Here is a 6,406-nt window from a genome sequence, read left to right as displayed (position 1 = left end):
TTACAATAAGGTAATACTATAGAGAGCACGTGGATTCATACACTAGACTAATGTGGGAATGGAAAAATTAATTTTATGGTTTATATAGATTAGGGAGAAAATGCCAGGCTCCCGGGAAGGGAGTTTCCTTGAAACTCTTTGCTTCATGAGCCAGCTTCCCAGCTTTTGCTTTGTCAAGCTGACTCCACCAGAGTGCCGTGACACCAGTGTACTGTTAAACACACCCAGTTTTCTGTATCACCCAATTTATTGTGATATTCACCCAGTTTACTGTGACACCCAGTTTACTGTGACACACATGCCGTTTACTGTGATGACACCCAGCACACTATAACACCCAGTTTACCGTGACACCGAGTATACTGTGACTTATACCCACTTTACTGTGACACCCAGTTTACTGTGAGACACACCCATTTTACAGTGACACCCAGTTTTCTGTAATACCCAGTTTACTGTTACACACACCCAGTTTACTGTGACAACCGGTTTTCTGTTACACTCAATTTAACTCTGACACACACCCAGTTTAATGTGACACCCAGTTGTTTATGGTGACGCCCAGTTTATTGTGACACCCAGTTTACTGTGACAACTAGTTGATTACTGTGATGCCAAGTTAACTGTAACACACACCCAGTTTACTGTAACACACAATGAGTTTACTGTGACACCCTGTTGTTTACTCTTACGCCCAGTTTTCTGTGACACACAATTGTTTACTGTGATGCTTAGTTTTTTGTGACAACCACTTTACTGTGACACCCAGTTGTTTACTGTGATACCCAGTTTTCTGTGACACCCAGTTTGCTGTGACACACACCCAGTTTACTCTGACATACAGTTTATAGTGATGACACCCAGTTTTCTGGGATGACACCAGGTTGATTGTGACAACACCTGATTGACTGTGACACACAGTTGTTTATTGTGACGCCCAGTTTCTTGTGACACCCAGTTGATTACTTTGATACCCAGTTTACTATAACACACACTCAGTTTTCTGTGACACTCAGTTTACTGTAACACCCAGCTGTGTACTGTGATGCCCAGTTTTCTCTGACACCCACTATACTCTGACACCCATTTGTTTACTGTATCGCCCAGCTTAGTGTAACACACACCTAGTTTTCTGTGACACCCAGTTTACTGTTACACACACCCAGTTTACTGTGACACATACCCAGTTTACTGTGACAACCAGTTTTCTGTTACACCCAGTTTACTGTAACACACAACAAGTTTACTATGACACCCTGTTGTTTACTCTTACGCCCAGTTTTCTGTGACACCCACTTTACTGTGATACCCAGTTGTTTACTGTGACTCCCAGTTTGCTGTGATACCCAGTTGTTTACTGTGACTCCCAGTTTGCTGTGATACCCAGTTTACTGTGACACCCATTTCTTTACTGTGACACCCAGTTTACTGTGACACACACCCAGTTTACTGTGACACACACCCAGTTTACTGTGACACACATGCAGTTTACTGTGACACAAAACCAGTTTACTGTGACACATATGCAGTTTACTGTGACACAAAACCAGTTTACTGTGACACACAACCAGTTTACTGTGACACACACCCAGTTTACTGTGTCGCCCAGTTTACTGTGACACCCAGTTTACTGTGACACCCAATTGTTTACTGTGATGACCAGTTTGCTGTGACACCCAGTTGTTTACTGTGACAACCAGTTTGCTGTGACACCCAGTTTGCTGTAACACACACCCAGTTTTCTGTGACACCCAGTTTACTGTGACACACAGTTTATAGTGACAACACCCAGAGTATTGTGATGACATCCAGGTTAATGTGATGACACACAGTTTACTGTGACAACACCCAGTTTAATGTGTCACCTACTTGTTTCCTGTGATGCCCAGTTTATTGTGAAACCCAGTTTACTTTGACAACCAGTTCATTACTGTGATGCCCAGTATACTGTAACACACACCCAGTTTTCTGTGACACTGTAAGATCCCCGATGCTGGGCCTCTGCTCAAGTCCTGGGTTGAGCTGGCCAACACCCCAACGCCCTGAGAGAAAACCACACCTGATGTAAGCTGCAAGAGGTTTTATTATCAGCTAGCTGAGGATGAACCCTGCGTCTCACAGGGCAGGGGAGTTCGACCCAGAGTGGTGACAGTAAGGGGCTCTTAACAGCTAGCTGAGAAATTGGGAGGAGTTGAGAAGAGAGTTCTTCTCTTCTGGGTGTCCTTGGTGAAATTTACAAGGCAGGAGCGGGGAGTGAGTTCTTTCTGAATTTTTATCTCCATGTCCTCAGCACAGGAAGGCAGGCATCTCTGGTTGTACAGTATAGAAACAAAAAGGCTTTTTGCTGGCTATAAAGAACAAAGAGCTTCTTTCTAGCTGTATTTTTAGAGATCAGGGAAAACAAGCTTGGGGAAATGCTTTAGGGGCTCTACCTTTCAGGGAGAAATGCTTTAAGCCAGGGTCTCACATGCCCCACTCCTTCTAGTACATAGTTCTAATCTTAGAATGAGGAAAATTAAACCTCTGGCCCAGCACGGTCTATGTCAGCCTGTTCTACTTTTTGATATTGCTGACGTAACATAAGAACCTGTATGGTGCTGACGCTCTGTCTAATGAGAGCCATTGTTTTATTAATTATGCATGGGCCTATAGTGAGTATTAGGAGCAGGATTAATAACGGCCCTGTCAATGCAGACAATAAGGTAGTCTTCCATGAGGACTTTGTGAACCATCCTTCGAACCATCCTTCATTAGCCTCTCGTTCTCGTTTTCGTTTCTCTAGTCTTTCTCTGAGTTTGGCCATGGAGTCCCTTATTGCCCCCGGAATGATCTATATAGAAACAGCATTCTTCTTTAAGGGCTGCACAAAGTCCTCCCTCTTTGAGGAATAATAAATCCCAGCCTCTTCTCTTCTGTAAGACTACTTCAGAGAGTGAAGTCAAAGACTCTTCTAAATGACTGATTGACATTTCTAAAGCATTAATATCTGCTGTCACTGCAGTCTGCAGTCCTTCTAGACCTTGTTTCAGTTGTTGGGGTCCAGTTACTAGGGCAGCAGTCCCTGTACCGTCCCCAGCTGCTAGCCCTATCCACATAACCATTGCGAGGGTGAGAGAAATAGCTTCTCTCTTTTTTTCTGGTATTTTTGAGGTCATAAGCATCCAGGACTTCACTATCAGAGTGGTAGTAAATCCTAGGGACTGTGTTAATACACAAAAATCCTTTGACTGATCAAAGACAGCTGTGGCAACACATGGGGGTCAATCCAAAGCTACAAGCCCACCAATAACGGTTACCGGGCCATAGGTACTGGTTTTTATCGGAAACAGGAACAGTTCCAGGTATGATTGCAGAGGTGTCTATGAGAAGGAGGTACAAACCCTAGACATTTTCCTGATCCTGAAATTTTGGCTAAGGTGAGCCTATTTTTAGACTGCCCCCAGGGGCAGAGGCTAGCATCTGAAGTCACAGTAATTGATTCATCTACTGCTGCTCCTTCATAGTAAGGGGGCCCAGCCGCCAAAAAAAAAAAAAAAAAAAAAAAAAAAAAAAGCCAACATGAAGTTGCAGCTTTAGGATTTGTAACATTGAGAGCCTCAGAAGCCCCTTGAATGAGACTAAAATGTCTCTTGCCAGTGGTAGGAGGGAGGGAGGAGCTCCCTGTGCTGCGCCCAGTGAGTGTAAGCAGGGCCAGGTCAGTGGGCTGCAGTAGAGATGGGAGGGGGAGTCGGGGCTGCACAGGCTGCAGGCAGAGCTGGTTCTTTTACCTGAAACGTGCATCCTCTGGGGTTGGGGCCTAGGGATTGTGGGAGGAGGGGGTGGTGATATTTGTTGGGGATGTGTCTCCTGTACTATGCCCTGCCCAATAAGAATGGGAGGGCTCTTTACCCTGAGATGAACGAGGAAAGTGAAACCATTGTCTCGTCCTTGCATGTAAAATCTGAGCCCCCAGGTACATCCCTTAGGCCAGTCAGTATACTGTTTCCCTGAATTTGTAAAAGTGATGTTGAGAGAATCTAAGCCCTTATTTCTCCTAGAGACGGCGATCAAATCCTATGAGGACGTGGGCCTCCAATGGGCATCTCCGGAGGTCTCACATCCCCATTCTTTACCAAAAAAATATTCTAATCCTCCACACCTATGTACCTCTGACCTAGATTTGCCATCTTAGGGGCAGACATAAAAGGGAGTCCGCCTTAGTTTTTCCTGTGTAGACCTATCTTTACACCCCGGGTGGTCAGCTATGTATTGGCCCTGGGGAACCACTCCTTGGTGAAGCGATCGCTTTTGTAAGTACACTTTTCCTGAAGGTATTTCCTCGTGAGTCAGTGCAGGAATGTTCCAAAAGTCTAATCCTGCTACCAGAGTGCAAATTTCAGGAAACAAAGGTGGCCACCAAGTTCCTAGGGGGGCAACCTTGGTGGTAGACTAGATAATGTCTCCAGTCTGCGATGGTACCTGCCAGGTAAGAGTCATAGGCTGATGGGGGTTTTTAGCTGCCAGTGAGGCACATGCGGCATAAGCGCAGATTAAGAGGATGATCTGTCCGCTCCAGCTTCCAGGAGTCATCTTGGGTTGCGAGAGGGGCTGCTTTTGCGTGAGATGCGTGAATCCAGGCTGGGATGCCATCAACTTTGATAGCAGTGGGGCTTGTCAGAAGCACCAGGTAGGGTCCTTTCCATCTAGGTTCAAGGTTGCCGGAAAGGTGGCGCTGGACCAGGACAGGATCTCCTACTTGAAACTTATGTGGCACCGCAGTGGTTCCTGGTTCATATGTTTTTTTCGGCAATTCCCAGGCGTCTCTTCTGACCAGTTCTAGGGCCTTCAAGGGAGCTAGCAGCGGTTGGGAAAAGGAACATCAGGGTCACACATTCCCCCTGCTTCTGTTAAGGGGGGTGGTCCCCCATGGAGGATTTCAGAGGGTGTAAGTTTAAATTTCCCTGGGGTGTTCTGTACTCGGAACAAGGTGAAGGGAAGGAGAGCTGTCCAATCTTTTCTGCCAGTCTCTAAAGCCAATTTAGTCAAAGTTTCTTTTAATGTTCTATTCATCCGCTCTACCTGTCCTGAACTCTGGGGTCTGTAAGCACAATGTAACTTCCAATCGATCCCCAATTGTCTGGCTAACCCTTGACTTACCTGGGCAACGAAGTGTGGGAAGCCACATGTGCCGTTGCAGAGTGGTGCTGACTACTGCTGGCCACCACACATAAGTTTGGACAAACAACCAATGTGTACATATGCAGTAAAGCTTTTTGCAAAGACACTCCCTGGCCCAGGCATGATAATGAGGTACTGAGAGTATAACCAATCAGATGCGAGACATTGAGACATGCAAATGAGGTATGATAATGAGGCTCTGTGAGGTACAGAGAGAGAGTAGCCAATCAGATGAGGAACATGCAAATGAAGCTTAGTGCATAACCAATCCGGGTGTGAGACACGCCTCTCCTAGGCCTATATAAGCAGCACCAGTTCTGGGCTTGGGGTCTCTTCACCTCTGCAATCAAGCTCTCCCAATAAAGTGTGCAGAAGGATCCTGTTGCAGCATCGTTACTGCTGGCCAGTCCGGCGCGCACAAGAAGTGGTGCCGAAAACCCTGGACAAGAAACATCTTCAGGCACGAGCGAAGACCCCCTGCTACAGGGAGGATTCAGAACTGCATCACGGGGAAGGAGCGGTCAATAAAGGTTCCCATAAAACAGACTGCTGAGAAGGATCCAGCATGGATTCAGAACTCTTCAGCTGGGGAACGGTGATAATGAAGTGTTCCTGCAAAACAGACTGCTGAGAAGGATCCGACTGCATGAATTCAGAACTCTTCAGCTGAGGAACGGTGGTACCAGTAAGTCTCCCAAATTGATCCCCAGGTTAAAGGGGGATATGTTTTTTAAGAAAAAGAAAAGGGAGAAAAAAATAAAAGGAATCAGTGAGAAAGAAAAGGAAATAGTAAAGGAAAGGAAAAGGGAAAGGAAAGAAAAAAAGGAAAGAGAAAAGGGAAAGAGAGAAGAGAAGGAAAGAAAGGATTGAGACGATAAGGTTCCTGGCTTTGGGACAAGTTAAGGTTCATGAGTTATGCTTTTTTCTCCCATTGACCCTTTGTGGGTAGGTCTGATAGTTTTGGTCTTGTTTGTTCTGATATATGGACTCTGTTACTGTTTGAAACTGTGTGTAGAGGCAGTCCAGACAGGTCAGAAAATCCTTACAGAGCAACAAGAAAGTATGTCGGAAGAGGAGAAGGGCTTAAAAAGAAAAAGGAAAAAGAAAGGAGACACAGTGTTATCAGATGGACTAGAAGAAGAAAGTATACAGCAATCTTATGGCTTGCTTAATGAAACTTTAAAAAATAATGGTTTGATTATTGCACCAGAAAAAGTGCAGCAGTCTAATGTTAGTCATTTTTTAGGAG

The sequence above is a fragment of the Mus musculus genome, chromosome 17, assembly GCF_000001635.26.
Source record: "Mus musculus strain C57BL/6J chromosome 17, GRCm38.p6 C57BL/6J".
Lineage (NCBI taxonomy): Eukaryota > Metazoa > Chordata > Mammalia > Rodentia > Muridae > Mus > Mus musculus.
This window is presented reverse-complemented; position numbering follows the sequence as displayed.